At 40.6% G+C, this 19,525-nt stretch overlaps 1 protein-coding gene across 1 annotated transcript in view; it reads left to right on the forward strand.

Annotated features, from left to right (window-relative positions):
* The first annotated feature begins 125 nt into the window (after nt 1-125).
* MID1 (midline 1) overlaps nt 126-19,525 on the forward strand; it is a 532,380-nt gene continuing 512,980 nt past the window's right edge. The window contains exons 1-2 of the mRNA XM_081124834.1: nt 126-348; nt 5,410-5,517. The gene's annotated coding sequence lies outside the window, so the exon portion shown is untranslated. The remainder of the gene's footprint in view (nt 349-5,409; nt 5,518-19,525) is intronic.

The following is a 19,525-nucleotide window of genomic DNA, read 5'->3' on the forward strand; positions in this document are numbered from 1 at the left end:
CACGGGGTCGTGGTACCCGCCCCCTCCCGCCTCGGCCTATAAGCGCGAGCGCCACACTCTGGTCCCGCCCCTCCTGGCCGGCGCCTTTCTCAAGCAGAGCCCGCGGGAGTTTTTAGCCTGGGCCAGAGGCACCCCTAAAGCAAGTCTTTCTACTCCAGCTGCTTTAAGCGTAGAGGCTTTGCAGGGGTTAGTTTTTAAATTTCTATCTTTTGAGTTGTATCTCGTCGGTTTTAATTATAGTAATGACTCAAGAAACCTCAGTAGGACTGTGGCGGACCCTGGAGATCCTAAGATGAACCAAACAAGATTCCCCCTCCCAAGGCCCTAAGTCGGGGTGTGAACCGGAAGGTCTGTATTCTCACTTACCCAACAGGGATGCAGGCAACAAACCCTAGTGGTATTAGCTATATGTGGCACTAATGGAAATTACAGAGAAGTGATGTCACGTGACTGTTGTTTCTGTCTCAAATTACTATTCATCACTGCTTTGAAATTAAGATAATTTCATCTTGTTACTTAAAGTGTTAATAAAAAGCACATGCATTTAAAAATATTATTCTAAGAAGATAGAAACTTCACCAGATTCCAAAGGGGCATATGACACAAAAAGAGCAAACACTCAGTAATGGGAGAGACAGTCATGCGATTTACTTCTCGATATGTTCATGCACTCTTTTGGGGCAAAGGGAAGAAGTGGCTATTGTGAATGTGATGCGCAGGTAGTGGATAGAAAGGAAAGAGTAAGGAACAAGAATGTTTATAGAAATGGAGCTACTAATTCAGAGTGTTAAAAAAAGAGGTGTAGGTGCCTAAGAAAACTGGTGGGATGCCTTCAACCCCAATTTCCCCTTTCCACAGGCAGACATTGCTCTTTAACTGTTTCTTCTAGTTTGTTGATCCATATTCCAAGAAACATGCACACACAGCCACACGCTTCCAAAATTATACAATTTTGGGAAAAATTACGGTTTAGTATTTACATTATTATGACTGTGAAAATATTTATAATGACTGACGATAAATTTCTAGTGCAACTTTTTCACTGGATTTTAATATTTACCTTGTTTTTCCCCCCTTTTGTCTGTCTGGGTTTTAATGATAGCCTTAAATTTTCTGTCAGCATTGTAAATCTCCTCTCGCTGCACTCAAATATATCAACTACTCTATATGTTTCATTTTTTTCCTCTTGAGACCTCACTCTTAGATAAGCACCTCACCTCTGTCACTGCCAATTCTAGACTGTTTGGAAATGACTTCTGCCAGTTGTCTTCCTGAGATTGCCTTTCAAACTTTTCCTACCTTGAGTTGGATCTCTGGTTAGTGGTTACCATGTATTCTTGTTTGCATTGTTTGGGGACCATATCAGTTTTTGGAGGTCTTGAAACTCAGAAAATGTCTGTTTTACCCTCTCACCTGATCGGTGGTTTAGATATATAATTCTAGGTTTGGAAACCTTTCTCTCAGAATTGTTAAGTGATTGCTTCATTGTCTTCTGGATTCCATTGTTGATGCTGAGAAAAGTCAAATGTCATTTCTTTTTCCCCCTTTCTCAATATTTTTAATATCTTTCCTTTCTTCCAGTGGCCTGAAAAGGTGTGCTTTGACATAGGCCTATTTGCTTTCTTTGGCTTGGCACTTGATGGCATCATTCATTCTGGATACCTATATATATCCTTCACTTTGGGATATTTTCTTGCATTATTAATTTTCTTGAGAACTTGCTTCCCTCCCCATTTCTTCATTTTCTTTTTTAGGGACCCTATATTACTCATATGTTGGATTCTTAAGCTGACACTCTAATTATCTTTCATTTTCTCTGATTTTCTATCACTTTTTCATTTTGTTTTATTTTTTAGGAGTTTTGAAAAATTCTCAATGTTTTTATTAGGTTTAATTTCAATATCATGTTTGGAATTTCAAAAACGTGTGTATGGATTTGTATGTATGTGTATATGTGCATGTGTATTTGTGTGTGTGTGTGTGTATGTATGTGTGTACATGACCATATATCAAGGCCCTGATGTGTTTCTCGTTCCATGGTAATATGATATGAACTGCTACTGTCAGACCTGAGGGTTTAGCAGAGGCAAAATGGAAGCTCTTTTGGAGTTACAAACTGAATTCATGACTGGTCCTGGTAAAATGAGTCTCCTTTCCAAACCTACAGTTGCTTATGTTTATAAAGTGCTGCTTTTGTGTTTCTCAGAGCTCCCACAATCCCCCAGTTTCTTGCACAATTCTCCTTTCATTCCCATAATTCCCCATTTCTCCTATAATTCCTTCTCTCTCCCACAATTCTTCATTTTCTCTCAAAAGTCTCTACTCTCTCATGATTTCCCACTCTCTTTCACAATTCCCCAGTTTCTATCACATTTTATCTGTTCTGCCCCCAAATTCTCCACACACACATACACAGCTCTGGTTTTCTAATAATTCCCTGTATCTCCCACAATTCTTAACTGTCTCCACCAACACCCTATTATCTGCACAAATCTCTTCTCCCATAATACTCTCATCTCTCCAACAATTCTCTCTTATTTCCCACAATGCTCTCTCCCAGAATTCTGTATTCTCCCACAAGTCTCTGCTTCTCCCACAATTCTGCATTCTCTCCCATAGTTCTTTTCCCCAAATTCCCTATTCTCCTACGGTTGTTTTCCCATAAGTCTCTGCTTCTCCTACAATTCTCCATTCTCTCCCATAATCCCATTCTCTCCCACAATTCTCTGCTTCTCCCATAATTCTCCATTCTCTTCCATAATTCTCTGATTCTCCCATAATTCCCTGTTCTGTCCCACAATTCTCTGTTTTCCCCATAATCCCATTTTCTTCTCTGTGGAAATAATTAGTAGTGGGTATTGGATTTGCATTTCACTTCTCAAGTATAAACTACAGTCAAGGGCCCCCTAACGTGATTTTTCTTCTGAAGGGGGGGGATACAGTAGACCATAGTTGTCTGAAATTGCCGTCTTACTGTTTGAAGAAGGTAAGAAGACAGCGAATAAAAAAGGCTGCATATTTTGAGAAATATATAGGTTTAGGGGCAAGATGAGTTTGGTGTCACACTGCAGTGGTTATGACAATGATTATCTAGGCAGTGAAATCCAAGAAGCAATTCAGAACACAGAACTGAAATTCAGGAAAGTGAGAGCTGGTTGCAACTAAGGAAACGTAAATCACCAGGTATGGTTGGACATTAAAGCCACAAGTATGAATGGTGATATCCTTCAAGGCTTTTTTTTTCTTTGCTATCATTCCATGTTTACCAAAGAATCTTCTGAACATTCTCTTCCTAGTTGGGTTTTCCTACTAGGAAGAGAATGTGCCAATCTAAATATATTCCTGTCTCTTTAACAGTTTTATTTCTTGTAATCATTGTGAATTAATAAGTTGGGAAGAACAGAAGTAAAAGTAGAAGAAAAATCAGGAAAGTGAGGTATGAGTGGCTGTAGAACAAGGAGGGGAAGGTTCTCTTGAGTGGTTTAGACTCATTCTAAAGTGGGATTGAAGCTAAAGCCACAAAAGACAAGCTGACAAACCATTCTCTACCACCACCACATCAAACACAGTTTTCTAAGAAATATGCTTTGGAGATATTAAAATTTGTATTTTAACTCTTGAATCCTAGTAGGTACAGATGTTTGTGATATTTTTTATTATATGGTCTCCTTATGAAATAAAACCCAAAGATATACAGGCTCTAAATGCAGAGTTATTGGTACAAATATTTAAAAGATATAATCAGACTGTAGCAAAGGTTTGGATTCCCCCCCCCCCCCCACACACACACACACTAGCAATGGCAATATAAGGCTTTACATTCAAAGAAATAAATTGTGAATGATAAAGAATTAGCATAAATGCTAAAATATGTTACTCTTTCTTGCTCCTTTGCTCTGGGGGCTCTCAACTAATTTGCTCACGGTTCCTCTTCAGTTTTACCTCCCTTGATGTTACATCAGAAGCAGAGGCAGCCATGTTAGTAGGAAGCCTAATGCATGAGCTTATCTGAGGAGTGCTCTTTTGTCTCCAAACGTCTATCTTACTAAATTTATCAATCAGTGCTCTCCAAAGAAATAGAACCAATAAGAAATGTATCTATCATCTATCTATCTATCTATCTATCTATCTATCTATCTATCTATCCATCTATCATCTATCATCTATCATCTATCTATCTATCATCTGTCTATCTATCTATCATCTATCATCTATCTATCAATCATCTATCTATCATCATCTATCATTGTCTATCAGGAGATTTATTTTAAGGAATTGTTCCGCACAGTTGAGAGGGCTGCCAAATCTGAAATCTGAAGGGCAGGCCAGCAGGCTGGAAACTCAGCAGAAGTTGACATTGCAGTTTTGAGTCTGAAATCAGTAGGGCAGGCAGTCAGGCAAGCGTTTCCTGAGCTCCTGCCATGTGCTAGGTATGGAGCCAGTTTTGGATGCCATGGATGGGAGAACACATTCCCCACTGCCTCACCAATACTCTTGGTAGTGAGACAGGCATACCTTCAGATGATTTCATTTATTGTGGTTAATTTATAAAGTTACCGTGGGAGTATGAAGAAAATGTATTTACATATGAGATCTCCAGGTGATGCCAGTGCTGCCGGCCCAAGGTCCACACTTTGTTGTTATTATTATTTGTTGTTTTGTTGTTGTTAATCCTCACCTGAGGATATTTTTTTTCATTGATTTTTTTTTTTTTTAGAGAGAGTGGAAGGGAGGGGGTGAGACAGAGGGAGAGAAACATCGATGTGAGAGAGGCACATCAGTTGATTGCCCCTCACACGTGCCCTGTCTGGGGCTGGGGATCGAGCCTGTAACCAAGGTACCTGCCCTTGACCCGAATTGAACCTGGTTTGTCCGTGGGCTGATGCTTTAACCACTGAGCCAAGCTAGTTAGGGCCAAGGTCCACACTTCGGATGACAAGGCTTTAGAGTACCTTAGGTGTTGTTCATGGAAAAAAAGTACAGAGGTCAAGAGTAAGCATTTAGAAACTTTTGTAGCAGTTTAAAAGAGTGATTTTTATATCTGATGAATCTGATGATAAAGAAATTTGGCTTACATTTTGTTTGTTTTCTCTTTATTTTATTTTATTAGTAGTTTTTGTTGTTTTCTAAAAAAATAGTCTGATTGATCACAAATTTAAAAAATCTAGTCGTTCACTAGATAGTTCAAGAAGCCCTAAATTAAAGTACCTCATGGTGAGAGAAGATTGCTTATCTCCTCTTATGTGGAAGCAAGAGCATTTACCTAATGTTCTCAGTTACCCCAGGTGAATTCAGCTTTATAATAGATTTAGTGAACTGAAGAGATGAGTATGACTATAATAGTATTTACAATAATAGTATAGTCAGCCCCTAACTTTATTTAAATTGTCCTTACACTTTATTTTGCAGCGTTTTGCAGTGCTGTAGTGCTGAGCACTGAGCCTCCTGAGGCGCTACACCCATGTGCTTTGAGGATCACCTACGAGGGTTCCCCTTCCCCAGTGCATTCATCCTCGGGTGAGTCTGCTGTGATGCTGCAAATTCTAACGCTGAAAAGTGACTGGTGAAATGAACATGCAGCAGGACTCCTTGTGAAACATCATGAAGTGTATATTTTATTGTATCAGCTGAAATAGAAACAATTGATTGCAGATTATACTAGCAGTTCAATATCTAAAAGAAATTCTAGTTTCTGGGCACTTTCTTTTTGGTGGTGGTTGTGTGCTTATATCCTTTGTTCTTTGTTAGCCCTTGACGATATATCTGAGAACTGTGTGGTGGAAGAAGGGTTAAAAGTAAGAACATTGTGTCTGTTAATCTTTAGACTTCCTGAAAATTGGGTCCGAAGAACCACAGGAAAGCAGTGTGAAAACCGCCACTTTCACCCTTTAACTCCAGTAGATTTTACATTCATTTCACAAAAGTTCCATCACTAAAAACTAACTTCAGAAGCATGGTTGGGATGTTCCTTAAGGAGGACAAGTGAGCATTTAATTGTTGGGTGGTGTTTATTAAAGAGAACATCGGGTCCTTGTAAAAGAATCCTTTTCTCTGCCTTTCTTTATTGTTCTCTCTTCTGCTTTGCTCCCTTCTGTCCTTCTGTCCTTCCTCCTGTCCTTCTCTCCCCTCTGTTCCACCTTCCCTTGCTTATAACAAATTATTGAGCACCTGCTATGTGCAAGACATTATACTGGACATGAAAAAGAGAGAAAAGATGTGCTTTGGCACTAAGAATGAGTGAGGCCCCCAGGCCACTGGGGTGGAGGATCTTGAACAAAAGAGATTTGATGAAGTTGATCCTCCAAAGGCCAGGGGAGAACGGTGGTCAGAGGAGAACATTCTCTCCAGAAAGGAGGCAGGATCTGAGGACAGGAAGCGGAAGGATGTACACTTCCCCTTAGGATGTGGGAGCGGCAGGAATGCCTGGCATGTGCGAGGTTAGCACCGGGTTAGTGTTATTTAAAGAAACAGGAGCCTGGTCTCTAATTTAACAGGCGCGGGGGTTGGGGTATAGCAGGTGGGGAACCAAAGGAATTTACTGTGATCTGAAAAAGAAGCCAGAGTGCTGACTCCATTCTGGGGGGCGGGCAAGAACCTTCCCTTTTTTAGTTGAAGATAAGGCTCTTCACTCTGGGCTGGAGTTCCTAAATTCCCCTTCTTCCTTTTCCGGAAAACAAGGTGTATACTTTATGCCAGCCACCAAAAGGCACTGACTGTATTTAACGTGAATTCATGAGCTTATTGTGCTATAAAGGGGTTCCTTGGCTATTTCATATGTATACATGCCCTCTCCCTCAAAATAGTTTGTATTTTTGCAGCCCACACAGCCCACATTTTGTTCTTCAGAGGAAACATCCAGTGGCTGTGGCTGCATAAGCTCTCATCCCTGTTCTCTGCAACAAGGCCCACCAGGTCTCCAGGCCATCTTGATGTCCCTGCTCTTCTGAGACTGGAGCCTCAGAATAGAGACCAGGTTGAAAAATCTAAAAAGTCCCTTTTGCTTTGAGAACGATGAAAGTGGGTATTACATTTTATTCATCTCTCCGTGGTACCTCCCGCAATGGCCAGCACATGCCTAATGTACAGATGGATGGGTGGAGGTAATCGGGATGGAGAGGAAAGTCCACAGCACACTACCCAGTGGCTGCAAGATTATTCCTGCAGTGAAGAAACACTTTTTTCCTCCTTTTTTTCCCCACAGGACACCTTTCTAAACCTGTCAAAATGGATGAGTGGGACGATAGACTGATGAGTGGGTGGACAAGTGGATGAGGGGATGGGGTAGTAGGTGGGTGGGTGGGTGGGGGGATGGATTAAATGTTGTACATCAGTCCCTACTGACCATTGAAACTATTCAGTGTTATTAAACTATCCATATCTGAGGCGTTAGGGCAACTTGGCCACCTATTTCTGAGTTTCATCTGGCTGAAGTTTGAAATCACTAAAACTTTTATTCATTTGATTCTGCCACTTCATGGATAATCTGAAATTGTGACAACTCAACAGTGATATTTCTACTTACTTTGTGTGGGTTTGATGTTGGCTTTTTCAAAGTTGTACATACATGGTTTATAAGCCTTCATATTTGGGGGGCTTTAAATGTTTTCTCACTTCTTTGGACAATGTTATAAAACATCTTATGATGAAAAAATTTGAAAAGGGATAGCATGAGTTAAAAAAAATCATAGTTAATGACAGTGGTTTAATTGGTCCAGAAAAATGGAAACCCAAATCTAGATCCTCTAAATGAAAAAACAACTGATTTGGGGTAATTACTTTGATACTGGACATTGCGGCTATGATTGATAGGCATTTATTGCAAAGGGCACCCTGATTGGTAAGATCTGTCAATTGCATGATTCTTGTCAAGTGCAGGAATTGATGACTCTGTGACCTAGAAGCTATTAACTCTACATTATTAACACACCTCCACACAAATATATCATAATCTGCAATGTTAGAATTATTTGTTTTGTTTTTTAATTTTAAACAGCTTTGGAGGGAAGAATCATAACCCAAATTTTTTGGAGTAAGAAAATCCCCAGCAAAACTGCCACTGGGGGGCAATGGAAGTTCAGAAATTGCTCTGTTAGTCCCTGAGGCAACCTAGCACTTTAGCTGGTTTATTTATTCAACTGGAATTTGTACATGCAAACCACCAAGCTCAGGCAAATTTCTGGATGAGGAACACAGTCCTGGGGAAAACCTACCAAAGATAGAATTAGCACCTTGGGGGACTGCCTTTAACACAAAGAGCTTTCCTTCCTTGAGCATTTTAAGAATTGACTTCAGTTCCCATCAGTCTGAAACAGAGGGAATCAAGTTAAACTGCAAAGAAATGAAACAACAAAGAAGGGTAACTATTGATCATTACCTGTGAACACATGTAAGTGCATGGTTCTAACATCATTAAGGCATTTCCCTGCCACTTGGATCAGAGTTTTGGCTAGTGTGGTTGGGCCTCAATCAGGAACTTTCCGGGAGAAAGTTTCCTGGGGAGAGGAGGGAGGTTGTAGAGTTTATCTTACGATACTGTGAGTCACAGCTAACACTTCAGGTGACAGTTCAAGAATCTAGTGAGGCAGAGTTTAGACAGGTTTAGAAAGGTATCTTTTAGAAAACGAAGGAGAAAAAAAATGTGTCTTGACCAAAGGGATAATTTTACAGCCACTGGGTGGCATGCTGTGGTCTGTTTCTCTTTCCTGATTACCTCTGTAGAGCTTGGGACCACTGGTAGGGTTGGAGTCCAACCCTGGGACCAGACTTTTTGGCCAGCCCATGACATCAAGCATTATCAGTGTTGGGGGTCCAGACACTTATCCTCCTTGGTCTTCTTGTCTTCTCGAAGACTGAGTCCATCCAAGTGTCAACAGCACAAGGATTTGGTCCTGCTTTGGCTCCAAAGGACAGGGAGATGTGGAACTTAAGAAAGCAAGCACAGAATGTATTTGTGTGTATTACAGAAGGCATGAATATATCCAAGAAATTGTGTTGCATTCCATGTCCCCTAGGCTCTCCATTTCTAAAGCCCTTCAACCTGGCATAGGATGGCCTGGGAGTTCTAAGATTGTAGCTACGACGAGGACTCATGGATCCCAATACCCTAAGCCTGTGCCTTCTAGAAGTTGCTGATGCATGTTTCTGAGGACACTCAGAAAATCTGAAAGTATGTTATATTAGTGAAGACATTTGGGGCTTTGAGTGAAAAGCCCAACTTGAATTCATTAAACAGAGAAAGGAATTTATTGGTTCACATTCCCAGGAAGTCTGGGGGTGGGTAGGGCATAAAGAATGGCTGTATCTGGGGCTGCGCCTCTCTCTCAGCCCCGTGTCCCTTTGTGTGATGGCCTCTCTCCAAATTTTTTTAACATTCTGGGGAGTTAGCTCCTGTGGGGGTCACACACTTTCCCTTGGCTCAATTACTGTATCTGGAGGTAGAATGCAGCAACACAATTTGCAGGGCTGGGGTGTTGTAACTGATAGTCCCCCTGGGACCAGATGCAAGGGGAGAGAGAATGTTCCTCAGAGGAACTGCTGCTGGACAGGCTAAGCATCATGAATCTACATGCAAATAATTTGTCTGTATGGACAGGGAGATCAAGACACCAAGTCATAGTAAGAGACCTGTTAGCCAACAGTAAAATTAATCCCAATTGCAGTCTTGCTTCCTTAAATTCTACCATAGGCCTAATGAAGGTACTCTGGATTCTTGTGTAAATGAATTGGGTAATGTCTCTGCTAATTCAAAGCGGATCTATGAACTGTTTTCTATTGACAAATGCCTCTATAAAAAAGGAGCCTGAGTTGGAATCAATACAATAAGGAAAGCACCATGAATCCAATAGTGGATGCTGAAAAGAAAAGGAAACATACAGTCTAATAATGAAAAGGACCAACAGTTGCATTTGGGACTAACAGTCTGAAATTATTCCTGGCAACCCATTAAGGTCCACGTAATTATTTGCAAGGTGCCCTTAATGCAAGTGATCTGCTTGCTATGTCCATCCTAATCACTAAAAATGCATGCCCTGGTGCAAAACATAAACTGAAACAAAATAAAACTTCCAGAAACTCAGGCCGAAAATAGCTGTAAGCAAATGCTGATAAGGTATAACTGGAGACAGCAGACTCACTAAGGCCTCATGGGAGAGCCACATCTACACACAATTCCATCCTCTAAGAGAAAAGCCCTAGGCCCTGTGGTGGGGTGGCCTAGAAAGCTCCAGTTCTCCAGGCTCTGAGTGTGGGAGTCACTTCTCAGAACCTCCATTGCCTCATTGGTGAAGTGGCAAGAATACCAAGCTATGGAATTAACTTATGGGTACAAGAAACAATCATATGTTGGTTTAATCCAGGAGTCCAGGCGCTTTTTTTGTAGAGGACTGGGGAGTAAGTATTTGGGCTTTGTGAGCCACTGTCTCAGACCTAGCAGAAAGCAGCCTTAGGCAATAGGTACGTGAATGGGCGTGGCTGTTTGCCTAGGGCAGAGTTGGTTAATCCAGAAAGAGCATCACCGGAAACCATTCACATCCCTGTGTTTCTAGGAGTGGTTCTCAAACTGTGCTCACCTGGAGTCCATGAGTGTCATCCAGACTGCTTGTTAAAAAAGCACTTCCTGGGGTAGGAAAAAATGCAGTTTCTCTCTCTCACTAATCACATTTCAATTGCTGAGTAGACATTTGTGGCTAATAGCTTTGTTAATGTATAGCCCAGACCTAGGTTGGTGCATCTCAGACTTTAACTTGGGCATACAAATCACTGGGCAATTTGGTTCAAATCTAGGTCTGGGGTGGAGCCTAAGAGTCTGCATTTCTAACAAGCTCCCAGGTAATGCTAATGGTGCTGGTCCAGATTACTCTAGTCCCTTTGAGTAGCAAGGGACTAGAGTAAACTTGAATTAGTGGTATTCTCCCACTTCAAAGGCTAGGAAATTAGTGTTCATATAACTATATATAAAGTACATAGGTATGCATACATGCATATATGTGCATACATATGTATCTGAATGTATATGTCAGAACTTGTCTAGGCACATCGGTAAGCTTTGCAAATATAAAGAACACTTCAGTGCTACCTGTGTTACTTGTTGTCTTCACTTTATTTTCAGTTCACCTTACTCTTCTTTGGTTCACTGGAACTAAACAACAGCTGGCTGTTTAACCTTGATTTCAGTCTCCATATTCATATGTTTGCTTTCTTAAATGCATGTCCTAGGCCCTTGCATTGTGTTTCAATGTCTGAAGGTACTTAAAAGTATTCGATGGCTCGGTCTCTCTGTGGTTTTGCGTACAGTGTAAGTAAATCCCAGTTCTATTTGGTTTCCTTGTAGTTGTAGATGGAATTTTGTGTCCCAGTATTTGTGGTTCTTTCTATAGATGCTTTTTCATTCTTCTTTAGACATCAGTTTGGAAAGGTTATGAATTACTTCTGAAGTGTTGTTCCAACATTTATCCAATTCATCTGGCTCGTCTGAGCCAAAGCTGATTTAACTCCTAAGCCAGGTTCTAAAAAAACAAGCAAAACAAACCAAGGAAAGAAGGGGGGGGGGGAGAAGAAGAAGAAAAAAAAAAGTAGAAAGAAAGAGAAAGAAAGAAGAAACCAAAACCGAAAAAGAAAGAAAGAAAGAAAGAAAGAAAGAAAGAAAGAAAGAAAGAAAGAAAGAAAGAAAGAAAGAAAGAAGAAAGGAGGGAGGGAGGGAGGGAGGGAGGGAGGGAGGGAGGGAGGGAGGGAGGGAGGGAAGGAAGGAAGGAAGGAAGGAAGGAAGGAAGGAAGGAAGGAAGGAAGGAAGGAAGGAAGGAAGGAAGGAAAAAACTTAAAATTGACTGAGTTCTTTTTGAGGATTTTTAATCTGAGAAAGTTGTTTGAGCACAAATGGCAACGAAAATCATAGTGAAATTAAAGAAATTTGTTATGCTTTCCCCTTTATTGTCCTTTAGTTTCTTTTAGGGGACAACTTTTTTTGTGGGAAAGCACCATTATGCTTAGTAGTTAATGAAATGAGACAAAGGAAGATATTAAGGACATAGCTGTTTAAAACTTTTGAAAAATCAGATAATTGTCCACTAAAATTGAAGGAAATAAAATGAAGCATAACATTGGGTATGTCAAAGCAGGACGAAGAGGAAAAATATTGATTTTTACTTTAATCTCAATTTTAATTTTATTATCTATTAGTGGCCATGTGAGGTGGGAAAATTGCATTTCTTTTTTCCTTTTCTTTTTTTTGCATTTCTTTTTTTCTAATGGGACAGGATACTTATTCTGTGTACAGTTATAGATCCAAACAATTATAAGATTGTATATCATACATGAAAATAGCTCTTAATTAAAAGCTTAATTCACAGGTCTAGATTCTAGAGGAGTCAAATTCCCAAGGGAAATCAAGCTGGAGTTCAGTATTAAATGAATAGTCTATTTATTTTATTTCTTTTGTTTTAACTTCATGGATATCTCTGGGTGAAGTTTGGAGTATGGAACATTTTGTGTTTCCTGTGGATCAAATTGTGATTAATAATAGCAACAATAAGCCCTGGCTGGTGTGGCTCAGTTGGTTGGAGCATTGTCCCGTACACTAAAAGGTGGAGGGTTCGATTCCCAACCAGGGCATATACCTAAGTTGTGGATTCAATCCCCAGTCAGGGCACATGCAACCAATCGATGTTTCTCTCTCACATCGATGTTTTTCCCTCTCTCTTCCTCTGTCTAAAAAATCAATAATAAAAGAATAATAGCAACAACAATAGCTAACATTTATTAAGTGCTCAATATATGTCAGCTTTATTAATTTATTTTCATTATTTTATTTAATTCTCATTAACAACTTTATTACATAGGTACTTCAAAGTATAATTTTTAAATAGCTAAAAATACAAATCTCTTGGCGATTTGTGTGTCCTCTTTGGAGAAGTATCTATTCAGATCTTTTCCCCATTTTTTTTCTTTTTTTCTTTTTCCCCCCAAAAATATGTTTTTATTGATTTCAGAGAGAGGAAGGGAGAAGGAGAGATAGAAACATCAACAATGAGAGAGAATCATTGATCGGCTGCCTCCTGCACACTCCCTACTGGGGACCAAGCCTGCAACCCGGGCATGTGCCCTGACTGGGAATCAAACCATCACCTCCAGGTTCAGGGAGTGACGATCAAGCATCTAAATTCTAATCAAATAAAAAATAGAAAGTCAAACACAAGTGCATTCCCTAAATAATTAAATAATTCTTCGGTAGGTAGGTTAGTGCCCCAGGAAGATTTTGAAATGTCATGCCACAGCCCATTTCACCTCATTCAAAATTTGAAATAATTTTCTTAACAAAATTGTAATTATCCACATTTACCACTGAGGAACTTGATGCTTAGAGATATTAAATGATATGATAAGGGAGTCACAATAAGGGCAGACCAAAACTGGAACTAGCATCATTCTGACACTTCAGCCCACTCTCTTGTACTTGTTGAAATCCATTTTGTCCTGTGAAATTCTTTGATTTGTGTGTGTGTGTGTGTGTGTGAGGGGGGGGGGAGAGAGAAAGAGAGAGAGAGATTTGGGAACTGGTTTTTTAACCTGGATATTTGGGGGGCTTTTATTGACATAGTTTATTCAGACAATATTGACATTTTGACCATTTTTTCCTTTTTATAAAAAAATCTCATTATCCCTTGCCCATTAAAATATCTCTCATTAAAGGAGAAGTCTTCTCTATTGGTTTCTTAGAAATTGGGGGTAGGGCTTGCACTGAACCATCACACATATTATCTTTTCCCTTGACCACCAGCACACATTTGAGAACTGGCTAGTTAGGGGAGTTAGACTTTGAAGTTCTTAAATAGGCTTTTCCTTGGTACAAAGCAAAATGTGTTCATGCAGAATCTAAATCCATGAACCTCAGTCTGTAATCAACTCAGTTACCCAGCTTAGATCAAAGAGAGCTAATAAATGCCTTTTAGGTGTAATTTGAATGAAGATATTCTCTCTCCAATCTATCGGATTTGAAAGAATGAGGGGAAGGGGGAGATATTACATTAATTGAAGGCAAAGTTAAAATTTGTACTGATCAAGAGGACCAAGGACCAGATTTAAAGATTAAAACGTGGGATGGAGGTGGGAGGAGTGTGTGGATATGGGAACATGGTAGCATTGGTGGACTCTGCTTCCCCCCTTGGTTGCCCTGGTTCTAACCTGTTTCCCTCGCTTGAGCCAGGCAGCTCCACAAAGTAGGTGACTAGAGCAGGGCTCTGTTAAGGGTCCCAGCAGTTGGAGAGACCTGGGCTGGACTACTGCACAGAGGGGATCAGCTGACGATGACTAGAAGGTGGCAGATCCCAGCGTGGTGTTGAGGATGGATGAAGTCTTCTTGAATGTGCTGGGTGTCTGTGATTCCCATGAGTATTAGGAGAAGAAAACTATAAAAACTAACAATGGTCATGTGACCAGTCGTAGAAATGAGGATTGTAATATGCATACATATTTTCTTCTAGTTTTGATATAGATATATCTGTACATATTCATAAAATCTGTCCCTTTCCCCTCTGCCTATTATATATTATAAAGGGTGAGTTTAAACTATATTTCAATATTTAAATTGCAGAATAATAGAGAGCTATCATGACTGAGCCAGAAGACAAATTACTATCAACCATTTATGGATAAAATAACAAATAGGACTTTGTGACTGCACTTTTAGGAAAAGTATGAGTGAGTTTTGGATGTATGGAGAATAGTTACATCAAGCAGGACAGAAGCATTATGTTGTTTCTTTGGAAGTTCAAAAGGAGAGTATATGGATGCTGCATCAACAAAGGGGTGGAATGTGGTAGATTATTCATTGTCAAGTAGGTATCTCTACCACCCATCCTAAGATCTGTTTGCATTGCAGAGAAGTTGGGCACTTAAAATCCTCTTCCGCACATGGTCCTGAGTTGAGGTTTGCCAAAGAGAGTAACCAACAAGTTTTTTGTTTTTTCCGGGTGAAAGAGATGCAGAAACTATTATGCTCAGGGGTGGTTGCAGTTGGATGTTGGGCAGGCAGGTGACTCAGTGGCTTTTCAAGGAGTGATTGAGAACCGGCTGCTTTGCTGGTGCAGACTGAGACAGTTGGTGAGAAGTCTCTCAGAGATTCCTGCAACTCAGAGTAGGTTTTTGTACAGCTTTTGTTAACCACCCACATTGCTATGCCAGGCTGAGAGATTCAGTGCCTGCCTCCCTGGTCTTTCGTAGTGACTTTCTTGACTTCCTGGAATATTTAGAATGACTTTATTTTCTTTTTTTAAACATGTTTTTATTGACTTTTAGAGAGAGAGGAAGGGAGAGGGAGAAACATCAATGAGAGAGAAACATCAACATCGATTGGCTGCCTCCTGCGCGCCCCCGACTTGAAATCAAACTGGTGACCTCTTGGTGCACGGGATGACGCCCAACCTCTGAGCCACACCGACCAGGCAGAAAAACTATTTTCTTGTCTGACTTATAAAGGTAATTGGATGGAAAGATGTGCATCTCAATGATTCACTTAAGGAAATGCTACTGGAAGTCTAACACCATAAGATCCACACAGGAAGAGGACGTGCTGCTAAGCACACTTTAAAATACAGGCAAGTTAGAAAGCACTGTAATTTTCAGTGTGACCTTGAGAACTGCATCTTTCCTTGGGCTTCAGCCTGTTTGGGGAGCCACTTGCAAGTTATCCCAGGAATCAGCAAACTATGGCCTGTGGGCCAAATCCAGCCTGTCGCTTACTTTTACAAATAAAGTTTTATTGGAACACAGCTGTGCCCACTTGTTTACATATAGCCTATGACTGCTTTCAGCATAATGACAGAGTTGAGTATTTGCAACAGAAACCATATGGCACTCAAAACCAGAAAAGATTTGCTATTTGGTTTTTTACAGAAAAAGTTCGCTAACCCCCTAATTCCTACTTCTTTCAAAAATTGAAGCTTTCTCTGTCATCATCAACTTGGCTCACTTGGTGGGATTAGACTAAATAAGAATATTAATTATTTGGCAAAGAGATTTAGGATGCCTGAAATAACCTTTTAACTGGCTCAAAGTACCCACTTACCAGCACTTCTAACTGGCCTGGCAACATGTCATAAAGTGTAGACAAGTACGCCGCTGTTGCCTGCACGGTTCCCAGGAGTCCACTCAACACGAGGACTTTCAGGAGAATAGTTCTGCTCTCTAACTGCCTGGGAGTGTTGCAGATGCAAGGATTTCTCACTTCTCTCATACTCTTCAAAGAATAAAAAGAAAGGTTTAGATGTAAAAGTGGAGCATTTCACATCTAAATTCAGCATTTTAAAAGCAATTGAAGGGCAGAAATACAGAGTAATAGTGATTAAAATGCTTTGGAAGCCAAACCCTCAGTGAGTCTGTTTGAATTATTATTTTTTTCTCAATTGGCCATGCTAATCTTTTTTATTAAGTAACACAATGGGATTTGCCCTCTCCTCTAAAAAGTGTTGCTATTAAAAAGAAACTCGGGAAAGGTATAATTTAGGACAAGTGTCAGCCATGTTATGACATTCAGAGAGGATTCATTAGCTTTTGGTTGGTATATTATTGCATCTGCTATCATCCAGTGAGCCTGCAAGTGCATAAGGTAACGAATGCATTGAGAAATATCCATCCATGTACACATGTCATTTAAGATCAGCACGTTTGTTCAATTCATTTAAAAATGTCTGTGTTTATCTGTTTACTTAGTTCTGCCATATAGTGGATCCTGCTGTAGTTCCTGGGCATATGAGGACAGGGGGCAAATATTGAGAGAAAGGAAAGTTCTGGAAAGATTTCTTTCACTCATCTTATTTTAGGGACCCCGAATTCATAGCTTGGAGCTAAGAGCTGTAGTGTGGCCCAGTCAGGCACCCTCCTCCGCGCTCACTTTTGGCTTATGTCTGCTTCCTGTGTTAGCTCTGCTCAGGGTAACTGAAAAAACACATCAGAGGATCATTTGTTTTGTGGAGAGAACTATAGAGTTCCATTGGACCAGAGTGGGAGCAGCAGGAAGCCTCTTGCACTTCCCCTTCCAGCTCTATAGTCTGATGTTTATTCTTCTTGACAGCAAGATAGACTGCCAACTTTGTTTTTAATTACTTGAATAAAATGACATACACCCTCCTCCCTCTTCTCAGGCCTCCCTCTGAAACCCCATCTTCTGTGTAGCCGATGCTGATGGAATTGCCGGTTTTGGCATCAGTGCGCCTTTCAGCCAAGTGAGATGAGCTGAGTTCATATCCACACCCTGAAAGGAAGCCAGAAACATTTACCCCGGCTTGGTCCTCTCTCCCCCGACCCTCTCCCTCCCCTCCACTCTTTACCTGCCGTCCTGCAGACATACCACATGTCTCTGTCGCATCTAACCTGGCACCTGAATAAACATCTTCAAGTATTTTCTAATCCCCTACCTTCCCACATCCCCCTTTTCTTTTCTTTTCTTTCTTTCTTTTGTGTGTGTCTGTTTTACAAACTAGTCGAGTTCTCTTTTTTTGTATTCTAGTGTAAACATGGAACAAATGTGTAACTCATCATAATGGACATCTGTTACATGAATAGTGGGGAGCTCATATCTCCCAGATTAATCACTGTTTCTATTCATTTGGAATTAGCAACCTGTGACTTCAAGAAACTCCCTGATGAAGCAGAACACACATTCTTTTCACAGATGTATAGAAAGAGGAATAAATCTACAATTTGGCAAATGCTCCAGATGCAAAGCACAGTACATGCTTATAATAAGAAAATATAATAACTGTCTTAGACTAATACACGGTAACTCTGACAAAGAGGAATTTATATAGTCAAAACTTCTTGAAAACAGTCTCACCTGCATAAGTGTTTTCTAAACTCTGGCCCTGGAGCCTGTAGTTTCCTGACAAAGTTTTCTCATGTTATTCGTCCTCCTTGGAGACTAGAAATTCCTCATCATTTAGAAGCAAGATAGAAATTTGGAGGCTATGAAGCATAACGGAATTATCGTCTGTAGGAGCCAGGATCTTACTGGCTACACTTCTTTGTCAAGGTATGTTTTTAGAAAGACTGCATTTCTGTGTGCTAGGACTGTGTATCCAAGACATCTATCATATACGGACCGTTGAGTAATTGAGTCCGCATAAGCTAATGATTCACAGTTGTATCCCATTGCACATTTAGACAGAATATTGCGCTCAAACCAGTATAAGGAGTGTACAGCATGTGCTGAGTCCATTTTTGCTATGAAATAATGCCGAGGTTGTTCATCTAGCAATCGTTCATGGGTCCTGTTCTATCAGAACCTACTGGTCTGATCCTGGCACTGTCTAATTTGGGATGTAAAGATGTAAACTTTTTTTCTTAAAAAATGACTAGTATAATGAAGAAGCCAGATATGTCTACAATGAGGCCAGTACTGTGATAGATCCTTTGATTGGCATCTGCACAGCACAATGGCCAACCTCTTCTCCATGTGCTGGAAGCAGCAAGAAGAAATTCAGAAAACACTAGAGGGAGAAGGTAGTGTCATCGCAGAGTCTTGAAAGAGGGCTATTTATCTGGGGACTTGGGGAGAGTGTTGGACATGGGGTGGGGACAGAGTAGGAATATTACTGACTGTCTTCCTTAGGTTCTGTATAATTTCTGTTCTACATCGAGAAGCAAAGTTAGAGTGCAGAAGATGTAAGTTGGGAAATTATACATCAGGGTCAACATTTGAGAGGAATAAATAAGGCACATCTTAGGCCACTTACAGTTATTACAACCTGATGGTGGGAGAAACATGAATTCACCTCTGGTTTCCTACAATTGATCATGCTGAGGATGGACAAGATAATAAGAAAATTGTAGATCAAAAGTGGTCAAATGTTGGTAATTGATAAGGTTCAGTCTAGTAGGTATAACATACAAAAAATGAAAAGTGTGTCTCAATCCTGTCCCCCCTGCCCACCTATTTCCCTCCTTAAAGAAGACCACTGCTAGAGTTCTTCCAAAAGATACTCTTGCCATGTTCTAGCATTTCCACAGTGTAACATGTTGAAATGGAGCCCTTTCCAGGGTCAGTTTTGACTGGGGCATGAAGACAGTGGACACCACATTCCAAGATACCCCCAGGACAGTAATTCTAAGTAGAAAACCTGAGGACTCACTGACATGGAAGATAAAAGTCAAGAGGACAGAGAATTAAGAGGAGTTTGTGAGGGGGTGTCCTTGGAGGAAGTGGCACTGGAAGTCTCACCATTCTTTACCCCCAACGATCAGTGCTGAGGTCCTTTAACCCCTAACCCCTGTCCTAGTGAGAGAATCATCTAGGGGACCCACATAATGCAGGCCGAGTCAGCCTTGGCCATCCCTGTGGGTAGCTCTGGCATAAAATGGCCCATCATAACGGTTCCTCCTTGCACCAAATGGCAAGTATTTTATACCTTTGCTTTGACCAACTATCATTGGATGTAGGCCCTATAAAGGATATGACCTTGGCTTTGACAGTCCTCTGCTGCTAAGTTGCAAGCTGTAGGCTTTCTGCTCGCAGTGTGCTCCCAGAAGTTGGGGCAGC

The sequence above is a fragment of the Miniopterus schreibersii genome (genome assembly GCF_964146895.1).
Source record: "Miniopterus schreibersii genome assembly, chromosome: X".
NCBI lineage: Eukaryota > Metazoa > Chordata > Mammalia > Chiroptera > Miniopteridae > Miniopterus > Miniopterus schreibersii.